The following is a 12,561-nucleotide window of genomic DNA, read 5'->3' on the forward strand; positions in this document are numbered from 1 at the left end:
TGGAAGGGTTTCCAGAATGGGTGGGTGTTAATTAATTTTTAATATATTTGTTACATTTGTTTAACAATTATTGGGTGATATAACCGTATATGGTCATGTTGACTCACCCACTTCTCCCAAAATGGCCAGTGATTGGCCTGGAGGAGGTGGGAAGGGGAGAACGCCGGGTGGACACGTATGCAGTTATATATCCCAACCATATTCTGCCAAAAGTTGAGGAAGCCTGTTCTAAGCAGAACAGTCCGGGACCTTACACAACGCATGTGTTTGATGATTGAATTCTGGCCTCTCCTTCACTGTTTTGTTGTATTAACATATTTATATTTATATTTATTTTTAGAGCCTCTTGTGGCGCAGGGTGGTAAGGCAGCCAACGTGCTGTCTGAAGCTCTGACCATGAGGCTGGGAGTTCCATCCCAGCAGCCGGCTCGAGGTTGACTCAGCCTTCCATCCTTCCGAGGTCGGTAAAATGAGTACCCAGCTTGCTGGGGGTAAAATGGTAATGACTGGGGAAGGGAATGGCAAACCATGTACTGAGTCTGCCAAGAAAATGCTAGAGGGCATCACCCCAAGGATCATACATGATTCTATGCTTACACAGGGGACACCTTTACGTTTATAACATATTTATTTTGCTGTTGCTAATCCATGTCCCTCTTAGCTCACCTTGCCAGTTATCTTCCTTAGGTGAATTCCTGGGCATTGAGCCTGTGGAGGATTTTCTAAGCCTTGGGAACCAGCCTCAATAGTACTCACAGGCCACCCCACCTGGATTCATAGATTACACGGTACCTAGGTTGGGTTGAGAGTTTCCATCCTGTGAAACAGTTAGATGTGAATTATGAATCATTTTCGGTCCCTATGAGTGTACACAGTGCCTGGTTCAAATCCGGACCCTAGGCTATACATGGGTTTTCCCAATAAGCCATAGAGCTCCTTCTGCCCAGCTGTTTCACATCAGGAAAAAGGCACAGGGGGAAGGTTGAAACCCCTTCTCCGCATGTCCCATAGTCCTGATCGCGCAGGAATTTGAAGAAGAGAAGAGCTGGGTTTTTTCTACCCCACTTTTTACGAACTGAAGGAGTCTCAAAACAGCTTACAATTCCCTAACCTTCCTCTCCCCACAACAGGCACCTTGTGAGCTAGGTGAAGCTGAGAGAGTTTTGAGAGAACAGTGACTGGCCCAAGATCATTCAGCTGGCTGCATGTGGAGGAGGAGTGGGGAATCAAATCCATCTCTCCAGCTTAGAGGCTGCTGCTCCTAACCACTGCATCAAGCTGGCTCTTGAAGCTGATTCCAGCAGTCCAACTTCTCAGGATCTTCCCAGACAATCATTTTACATCATGGCTGTGCAATCACTAGATGTAATAAGAAACCTAGATGTCTTTTCACAAGATTTTGTCTTTTGTTGGGAAATCCCATTGTGCCTGCCCTTCAAGCCACATTTCCTAATTGTTGTGAAAGTGCTATTCTCAAGTCTCAAAGTTGGTTATACACTTGTCTTCCTTCTTCTGTGATGTGATGGATTGTAGTACCCCCATATCTTGATGCCTGAGGGGGACTGCTGCTCTAGCCTACCCTGAGTTGTATTGGAAGGGCGGGCTAGAAGAATAAATATTCACCCTGCCCAATGGTATGGCCACCCTTGCTGAGGTAGAAGAGACAAGGGAGGATGCAACCAATTAGAAAACAGCCTTATTATATGCAATCATCCTCTGCTAGCTTTGTAAAATCTTACACCTTGGAAGATGGAGCAGGAAACGAAGTAGCCATGGGACAAGCTGTGCTTTCCAGATCACTTGGAGTAAGAGTATTCTGTGTTCCGGGAAGAATAGTGTGCTGGGTTCTTATGTCTCGTGAAGGATTTTACCAAGGCCTGAAAGTTACAGGCAAGACATAAAATCATAGAGTCAGAAGTTCCCTCCAGGTCATCTACTCCATCCCCCTGCAGAATGCAGGAAATTCACAATGACTTGCCCACCCACAGTGATCCCAATTCCATGTCCAGATGATCCCCCCTTAAAATACCAGAATCCCTGCCCAGTCCGGCCTGGAGGAAATTTGCCTCCTGACCCCAAAGTGGGGATCCACATTTCCCTGTGCATGCAAGAAAGGGCCACAAGAGCCAAGCATGGACATACTCCCTTCTTCCTGGCCACTTACAATCTGCCTAAATTAACATAATCAAATTTCTATTTTTAATTCTTTAAAATACTCTCCAGGCATTCTTGCATCTTTCCCATCTATCCTGTAAAGGGGGGGTTTCTGTGGGGGTCTAGACAGGATTGTAGGCGCTCTCATGAGATGCATATTAATTGTCTTATGCTGAGTTAATCCTGTCCAATCCCACTGAAAATTAATGGGCTAAATTGAGTAACTTGACATAGGATTGCACTGTACATCTCACAAAAGACTGCATATCTGTGTTTCATTGCTTTTTTTTTTAGTGCCTCATAACTTTACCAAAATTATCAACACCCCCACTCCACAGCACCGCACACAGCTTTAGAGCAGAAGAATTATTGCTTTCAGGTGACATTGCTGGTACAAACACACACACCTTGTAAAGTTAGGAGGAGTTAGCCGTGTATAAAGGTTATCCTGAGAAGCGGTCACATGATGCTTCCCTTCCAGGTATGGTGAGAGCATTATGATTCATCCAAGGAAGAGGGGGGGAGACCCCTGCCAGACTTCTAAAAGGTTCTGGACTTATTATTCTCTCTTTGTAGATTTCGGATTGATACAGGCTCGAAACACATATCGCCACCCAGGGTGGGTGAGAAATAAAGGATTGGCAAAGGGATGGCCGGCAGAAGGAGGTAAACAATTATGTAACCCTGCCCCCTGTTGTGTAATGGATTGAGTCAGCTGAGCTTGGAGGGCAGCGGGTGAGCTTCCAGCTTACCTGGTCAGCAACTCGTCTAGGCTACCACACAATTGTCCCCCCTTTTTGGCCGCCCTCCACCAAGGCTTCGGACGCACACAAAGACATTTTTGTTACAGTTCCTCAGTGGACGAGAGATGCCTGCTTTAGTTTTACAAGACGGGCTGAATCAGAAGCCGTCATGATTATTTCGCGTGTGGCTGAGAGGTTGGGAGCTGCCAGCCCGTGATCTATTCTGTTTCAAGGCACTGTGAATAATCGATTCCCTTCTTTCTCTTTCCCACTCCCTGATGAAACAGAACACACGCCTTAGCAGGATCTCCCCTCCGTTTTCTCACTGATGGCTTATTTACTGACATTTTCCTGTGAAAGAGACAATTTCCACTCTTCTGATAGTTCCATACTATTGAAAACAATTCGGGTCTCGAAATTAACGGCTCTATTTCGTACTGAGAACGGGCTAATTGTGATGAAAAGGCTGCAGACTTTTCTTCTCTTCTTGAGGCCTGCAAGAGAAGGTGAAGACAAGTACCCCCACCAGTACAGGGGTTCTCAATCAAACAGTGTTTTGAGGCCTTTGATATGAGTATACCTGACAGAGAATTAGACATATGCTTAAATCTTTCCTAATGAAGTCCGTTAAGCCTAAAGCTGCTTAACTTTGTCCGTAATATGCAGTGTTTCACTGGTAAGATTGGAGAGATTCCAGCCCAAATACTCAGTTTTGTTCAGTCGTTTCAATTTTGGTGCTCCTGCCTCTGGCACAATCACAGTCCACTATGGGCAATCCTCTAAAATGCATATTTATCAAGTTTATCAATTTATCAAGTTGTGTGAACAGAACAATTTCCCCTTTTTCCACCTTTGCTACATGTATTTGGAAGCTTGGGTATTTACGATCGGTTACTGATTGTGGCCCAGATCAAGTTCAAGGTTTTGGAATTGACCTTCAAGACCATTTGCAGTCTGATCTGCAGGACCACCTACTTCCCTATGCCCCCCACAGAGATCATAGAATCATAGAATCATAGAATCATAGAGTTGGAAGGGGCCATACAGGCCATCTAGTCCAACCCCCTGCTCAACGCAGGATTAGCCCTAAGCATCCTAAAGCATCCTAAAGATCTTCGCTCTGCGGGTGCAAATTTGCAGTGATCTGGCCTCACAAACAAAAGGTAGTTAGAGGAACAAGTGTCCCAGTGGGGTACTTCCTCCTACTGCCATAACACCCAACGAGATGATTGGTAGTGGGTTCAAAGGTTTTTTTTTTCCATTTAACCCATATTTTAATATATGGAATTCCTTGTAACTTGGAGATAAGATTGCCCTCATCTGGAAAGGCTAGGCTAGCCTGATTTTGTTGACTCTCAGAAGCTATGTAGAGTCAGCCCTGATGAATATTTGGATGGGTGCCCATCAAGGGAGTCCAAGTCTGCTATGTAAACCACCTCCGTTAGTCTCTTGCCTTGAAAACCCTATGACAGGGGCTCATGGGAATTGTAGTCCATGGACCTCTGGAGAGCCACAGTTTGACCACACTTGGGATTTCCATGATTTGGCTGTGACTTGGGAGCCCTTTCTGCCAGCAGAGGTGGGTAATGACCAATAGCTTAAATGGGTTTATTGTTTAAGGCAGGGGTAGTCAAACTGCGGCCCTCCAGATGTCCATGGACTACAATTCCCAGGAGCCCCTGCCAGCAAATGCTAGCAGGGGCTCCTGGGAATTGTAGTCCATGGACATCTGGAGGGCCGCAGTTTGACTACCCCTGGTTTAAGGGTTGGACTGGTTCATTAGCAAGGCCACCAACGATCCTTTGCCGTGATATATTTAAATAAAACCTCTGACCACAGAGGGAGGATGAGCCTCTAGTGGTGCAGGGTGGTAAGGCAGCCAACATGCTGTGTGAAGCTCTAACTGCGAGGCTGGGAGTTCGATCCCAGCAGCCGGTGCTTGCACAGCGGGTTACCTTTACGTTTTATAGAGGTAGGATAGCTGTTAGCATGAAGACAACTTGGAGACGTTACCATGTCTGTGAGATTCCTGAAGCACCCAGGCGGATGCTCTCAAAAGCAAAATTCGGGTTTAACAGTACTTGGCGTTGGGCCACTTTAGGCTGTGAAGAGCCCAAATTAGTGCTTAGTCTTTATTGCCACCTATTGACAGCTTTTTGTAATGGCCCACTCCGTAGTGTCACAAAATAAAAATCAGAGCGGAGGCCCAGTGTTGGTTTAAAAGAGAACTGTTGGCTTCTTGAAATCACTAGACTCCAGAGGTATTTTGGCCTTTAAGCCACTCACTGAGTGGGACCAGAAAAAAAGCCCCCCTCTGTTTTGCCAGCAGATGCTGAATAGCTAATGCCAGAGAGCATTTATTTAGCCTCCTGCAATCTCTCTGTCCAATCGTAGTGTAATTGGCTGTGATCGAGGGTGTGTGTTTCTGTCCCGTCTTGTCGCAGCCAACGCGCGGCAATCCTGTTGGGTTTTCAAGGCAAGAGACTAACAGGTGGCTTGACATTGCCTGCCTCTGCACAGAGACCTTGGTGGAGACCTGGAGAAAAAGGCTGCTTTGGAAGGGGGACTTTCTGACATTATTATACCCCATGGAATACCCTCAGGGGGGCAAAAGTGCTGCCCCCCTGAGACTCCACTCCCCAAATCTCCTGGAATTTCCCAACCCAGAGCTGGCAACTCTCCTTTATAAGGTAAAGGTAAATGTATCCCCTGTGCAAGCACCAAGTCATGTCTGACCCTTGGGGTGACGCCCTCCAGCGTTTTCATGGCAGACTCAATACGGGGTGGTTTGCCAGTGCCTTCCCCAGTCATTACCGTTTACCCCCCAGCAAGCTGGGTGCTCATTTTACCGACCTCGGAAGGATGGAGGGCTGAGTCAACCTTGAGCCGGCTGCTGGGATCGAACTCCCAGCCTCATGGGCAGAGCTTCAGATAGCATGTTGGCTGCCTTACCACCCTGCGCCACAAGAGAGCAAATTTTGTTCTGACAGATCATCTTTGGGAAACATTTGCAGACTTTCTCATTGAAGCATGCATTGCCCGTTGATTTGGTAGTGTGTTTAGCCAGCAGAAGTAGAGGCAGTCTGGGAGTATTGCAGATACAGAGGCAGCATCTTTGGGCAATGGCCTTCAAACTTTTTAGTTCAAGTGAACTTCCCCTTTATCTCTCAATTCCCATGAGCCCCTGTCAGCAACTCACCCGGCATGCTCTTCCTGGCTGATCCTGGAGAAGCACTGGGAGGGGGGTATTTAGGGCTGCAGTTGGAGGAGGAGGAATTTTGCTCAGTCAGTGGAAATCCCTTCTCTAGGTTGGCATTTTGTGCAGGATCCAAACCATCAATGCCATCCCAAGCATTAGCTTGGGTGTGTGGGGAAAAAAAAGAATCTCCTTTCCTCCCAAATCTGAGAAATGTAGTTTATCTTTTTTTTAAAAACATGCTACCTCAGATTTTGATTCCGATACTAAAGAGCCACTCTTGTGGTTTCTGCACGCCTTCTCTCTCTCATTGGAAGCCCGCAATGCAAATTCAATTGCCCTTGTTTCTGAATTGAATTCTCCAGCCCTTTTGCTTCCGCCTCAGAAGTAGCAGTTTGTTGAATCTGATTTCTTTGATCCACTGTACTAGGCACTAAACACGACTTAATGCACAGATGACAAAGCTTGTATTAGCATAATGGCTAAATATTACAGATTTCTCCTGCGGGCTTTCTGAAAGATGCAGGAATAAAAAATGCATCACACCCTGGCACTCGAAAGCTCACGCCTTGAATCAATCTTTGTTGGTCTTAAAGGTGCTACTGCAGGGGCTCATGGGAATTGTAGTCCATGGACATCTGGAGGACCACAGGTTGACTACCCCTGTGCTACTGGACTCTGATTTTATTGGACCCTTTTCTTATGACATGCTATTCAAAACCATTGAAGGCCAGACGGTTGCCGAGAGGTTAAACGGCGAGGGTGAACCAGATAGGCGAATGCAGAATAAAATGGTCTCTTTCCATGCCGTCATGATAGGCCTTCTATTCATAGCTTCTTTGAATGAGTCATATGGAAATGCAGCTACTCAGTGTGTCACAGAGACCGGGTGCCCAAAATCCCAACTAAGCAGACCTGTATGCTGCTCTAACATCACGGTGGCTCTGAAGTCAGGGGCTCCCAGCTGAGACAACTCCAAGGCTTCCAAAATTTAAAAATGCTAGATTGATGTTGAGAAGACACTTGATCTCATTCAAGTTGTTGAGGAGTGGGTTACATTTACATGTGCCTTCAAGACATTTTTTTAAAAATTGGAAAGGGCAGAGCTTATTAACCTGTGGTCCATGGGCCTCCTGGGCTGGGCAGTTTATCCATGTAGCACATGTACTTCCAGGGGCCTGGCCCAGTGCCTTCCTCCCACGGATCTAGGCCGTTGCCTTTCTCCTCCCTGCCCCCTTTCCTTCTTTAAGGGCACTTACTTTTTCCCACTGTTGGTGGCCCCTTCATCCCCAGTCTGGCTGCTCCTGTTGCACTTGTCCTCTGCTCGTCCCCATGAATCCTTAAACTGGCTCTGGTGCTACAAGCCCTGTGAATCCTTAAACCACTCCTGCTCCAGGGGGTCCACATTCGGGATTCAGGGCGTGTGGGAAGTAGACACAAAAATGTCCCCCCCCCCTCTTTGATGTCCTTCTTGTTGCTTTGAAAGTAGTCAACAAAAATAACTTTAATGTCCAATTGTTAAATTATTAATTCTCCCTAAAAGCTAAAGAAGAGAAGCTGTTGTACTCGGGCTAGAGTTCCTGGAAAAGACAATAATGCTAGGAAAAGTTGAAGGCAGCGGGAAAAGAGGGAGATCCAACATGAGGTGGATTGACTCCATTAAGGAAGCCACGGAGGTCAGTCATTTGTAGGTTCCTACAAGTTTTATTAAAAAATTATTTGTTTATTTGTTTCTTGGATTTATATCCCACCTCTCATGACTTTTGTCGCCTCGAATTGGGAGAGACTTGCTGGCACTGAAAACACTTATTTCCTTAAATCAGGAGTAGTCAACCTGTGGTCCTCCAGATGTTCATGGACTATAATTCCCATGAGCCCCTGCCAGTGTTTGCTGGCAGGGGCTCCTGGGAATTGTAGTCCATGAACATCTGGAGGACCACAGGTTGACTACCCCTGCCTTAAATGATATTGTGGCCACAAGCTGCATCACACTGAAACAACCCTATATCATCCCGTTTTGCATTTCATTACTACAGCAAAAATGTTGCAACTCAGAACGTGATCCTGGTCCCGGTATCTAATAACAACATCTGAATTAGACTCTCTGAAGAAAGATAAAAACTGCTCTAAATATTTCTTCCTCAAATCCTCCTAAAAAAAACCAGAACTGCAGAACTTGTGCTATTGTCTCAGTATGACCACCCCCCACGCTCACATCTTCTATCCGAATAAGAAAGTCCTGCATAACGGCCCTCAGTAACCATTGACAGCCAGGTATATAGGCTAGCCAGCATCAATGCCCTTCTGTGTTGGGACATGGCATAGGAAAAATACATATTGTGAAATGAAATCAAAGGGGATTAGGCCATGAGTAGCTCCTGTGTTAGCAGTCGGACCCCTCCGCTCCGTGAGGGCAATTTATAAATAGAAAACCATAAACACTCTTCCTTCAATATAATTTCAGGGATTAAATGCAACACGCTGCCTGGCCTAAAATGACACGACATTGAATGTCAGCCAGCTCGTAAAGGCAAATACATTGTGTGGTCCAACAAGCCACAGGAATGGATCCCCGCCAGAGACACGTCTCCTGGGACAAGTCTGGACACAGTTTAGAATGTGTGGGAAACCCTGGTCATTTTGCTGCTGACTCCACGGACCTCTTCTGGTCTAGACCAGGGGTAGCCAACCTGTGGTCCTCCAGATGTTCATGGACTACAATTCCCATGAGCCCCTTCCAGCAAACAAGGAGAATGCTGGCAGGGGCTCATGGGAATTGTAGTCCATGAACATCTGGAGGACCACAGGTTGACTACCCCTGCCTTAAATTATATTGTGGCCACAAGCTGCATCACACTGGAGGACCACATCTGGAGGACCACAGGTTGACTACCCCTGGCCCAGATTGCTAAATTAGTGAGATCAGGACCCTCGATCCTAAGGAAAGAGCTCCTGTCTGCAGCTGGACAGGGGAGAGGAGATGGGGAGTCAACTCTAATGAATAGCCATCTTTTAATATTTTGGGGGATTTATGGGTTGTGTTGTTTTATTCTTTTCTTGTAAACTGCTGCGAGTCCTCAAGAGCAGTGCTATATGTTAAAATATAAATAAATATATATGGCCTTCCCCCAAAATAGTATCTGCCCTTTCCTCCTTTCCTTTCTTAGCCAGCTTTGCATGTGTTTCTCAGTGTGTCCTACCCCCATATTTTTGTTCTCCTTTATAAAACCTTTCCAGTCAAACATCCAACTGGTTTATTTTGAGTTTCTCCACTGTTGGAGATTCCAGTTACCCCCCTCTCACTATGTCTCCTTTAAGCAAGCTTCAAAGAAGGAATGGGTGGGTTTTGTTTCCTTCCCAAGTGCTTTTTCTAAAAAAAATGAACTCTAGGGGTGGGTGGGAGGTTCTGCATTAACTGTTTGAACAAAAAGGAGGGCTCCTTTCAGCCAGTGATCTCAAGCAGCAGATAAAGAATCTTTATTCCATTAAGGGAAATTTGGAGAGATCCTTGGCCCCTGCCAGTGTACTCCTTGAATATTTGTCCACCAACAAATAGGGGACTTTGTCTTTTAATACAGTAGGGTGTAGTTTAATTAAAACTGGGGCAATCCATAATTCTGGATAAACATTGTAATAATATTCTAATAACATATGGGTCAGGGGCATTTAAATATTCATATTCCTTATTCATATTTACTCCTGGCAATGAGGAGAAATGCTAATTCTGGAGAAAGTGAATTGGGCATTCTGGCCAGGGCTGGTTCTCCAGAACTTCCAAAGCCAAGTACTAACAAACAGCCTTCTCTAGTCTGAAACCATGATCATCCTTATCCATGGTTCCTCTTAATATCTGTGAAACTGCCCAGGGCAGTGGCCAAGGATCTCCCATAGAATCACGGCTCCAGACTCAAGAACTCAGTTCCCTTTGAGAAAACGGAGGCTTTCTAGGGGGAACTCTCTGGCGCTGAATGACAGCTTCAGATTAAGAGTTCCCTTTGAGAAAATAGATTTTCTGAAGAGAGAACTCTCTAGGACTGTCATTGGGGATGCCAATCTCTAGGTGGGAACTGGAGATGCCCTACCATTACAGCCTCAAGAGACCCGTTCCCTTTGAGAAGACGGATGTTTTGAAGGGAGAATTCTCTAGGACTGTAATTGGGGATGCCAATCTCTAGGTGGGAACTGGAGATCCCCTACCATTACAGCCTCAAGAGACCCGTTCCCTTTGAGAAGACGGATGTTTTGAAGGGAGAATTCTCTAGGACTGTAATTGGGGATGCCAATCTCTAGGTGGGAACTGGAGATGCCCTACCATTACAGCCTCAAGAGACCCGTTCCCTTTGAGAAAACGGATGTTTTGAAGGGAGAATTCTCTAGGACTGTAATTGGGGATGCCAATCTCCAGGTGGTAACTGGAGATCCTCCATCATTACAGCATCAGCCAAAAGAGATGAGTTCCCTTTCAGAAAACAGATGCTTTGAAGGGAGAACTCGCGTTTAGAGAGAAACCTATGGCACTGTAATTGGCGGTGCCAACCTCCAGTTTGGACCTGCAGATCACCTAGCATTACAGCTTCAGACGAGCAAGATCCGTTCCTCTAGAGAAAACAGATGCTTTTTAGGGAGAACCCGGTGGTGCTATAATTGGGGATGCAATTCTCCAGGTGGGAACTGGAGATGCACTAGAATTACTGCTCCAGACGAAAGACATCAATTCCCATTGAGAAAAATCTATGCTTTTTAGGGCGAACTCTCCGGCATTGTAATTGGGCATGCCAATCACCTAGAATTTCAGCTCCAGCCTAAAGAGATCACTTCCCCAAATGAAAGAAGATATTTTTAAGGGAGAACTCTCTGGCAGTGGAATTGGGACCCACCTCGAGACTGGCATGTCGAATCACACTGCCAGAGAGTTCTCCCTAAAAAACATTTCTTTTCTCAAAGGGAACTAATCTCTTCAGGCTGGAGCTGTTATGATAGGGGATCCCCAGGTCCAAACTGGAGATTGGCATCCAAAAATTCATTGCCACAGGGTTCACCCAAAAAACATCAGGTTTCTCTTGGCAAACTCTTGTCATATCAAATTACAGTCCTATAGAGTTCTCCTTTCAAAATATCTTCAGGTCCCACCTGAAGATCGGTATCCACAATTATCCCTAAAAAGCATCCGTTTTCTGAAGAAAAACTGATCTTGTTAGTCTGGAGTCGTAGTGCTAGGGGGGTCTTCAGGTCCCACCTGGAGATTGGCATCCCCAATAACATTACCAGATATTTCTACCTAAAAACATCTATTTTCACGAGGGGAACTGATTTTTTAAATCTCGAACTTTAATTCTCAACCTGGGGTCACGTCCCCCTGTGTGAGGTCCTTTGGCCTTCCCTGGGGGGTTGCGGCGGTGGCGGACTGTGTGTATGCGTGCTGACATGTGTGCACCTACGCGTCTGCGCATGTGTGTGCACATACAAGCCAAGTGTCCATGCCGCCGCCGCCCCACCCCTCATGTAGGGGTCACTGGGCGGCGGTGGTTGAGAACTGCTGCTCTAGGGGAATTGATCTCTTTAGGATAGAGCTGTAATTATAGGGGATCTGCAGATTGGTATGCCTGATTACAGTGTCAGAGTGAACTCCCTAAAAAGTATCCATTTTCTCAAGGGGAACTGATCTTGTTAATCTGGAGCTGTAATGCTAGGGGATCTTCAAGTCCCACCTAGTCTCCGCCTAGTCTGACGGAGAGTCCTTGAGATCCCCTGGAATTACCGCTCCCAACTAACGAGATCAGTTCCCCTAGGGAAAATGCAAGTTTTGAAGGGTGAATATATAAGCAAAAGTTGTGTTACTTTACTAATAGTTTACTAACAGGTTACTAATGGTTTACTAACAGGTTATTAACTATTCACTAACAAGATACGAGCAATTTACTAACAGGTTACTACCAGGTTACTAACAGGTTACTAGTATAACAGGAATAGCTTTTGTTTATATATTCCTCCTGTTATGATGGTCACTTCTTTGTCTGATGAAGAGTGCTTGCACACGAAATCTCACGGCTTGAATAAATCTTTGTTGGTCTTAAAGGCGCTACTGGACTCTGATTTTATTGTACCACTTTTAGGGGTTCTGGAACCTAAAGAATGTTTCAGGCATTTCTCAACAGCAAAATAAGTTGAGAAAGGCTGCCCTGGAGTGATGATTTTTTACTTCAGTCTTTATGCTTTTGTTTCCTTTTTGGAAAAAGACGAATTTTGAATACCAATTCTACCATCCTTATCCATAGTTCCTCTATACATTTGTGAAACAGCCTTAGGGTTGGTACATGTCTGGCTCTCCAAGTTAGAATAGGGACTATCAGGGTGCAACCTGTGGCCACCCTGTGGAACTGATCTTGTTAATCTGGAGCTGTAATGCTAGGGGATCTTCAAGTTCCATCTAGTCTCCAGGTGGGACCTGGAGATCCCCTGGAATTACCG

This window comes from Paroedura picta, chromosome 4 (assembly GCF_049243985.1).
Source record: "Paroedura picta isolate Pp20150507F chromosome 4, Ppicta_v3.0, whole genome shotgun sequence".
Classification (NCBI taxonomy): Eukaryota; Metazoa; Chordata; class Lepidosauria; order Squamata; family Gekkonidae; genus Paroedura; species Paroedura picta.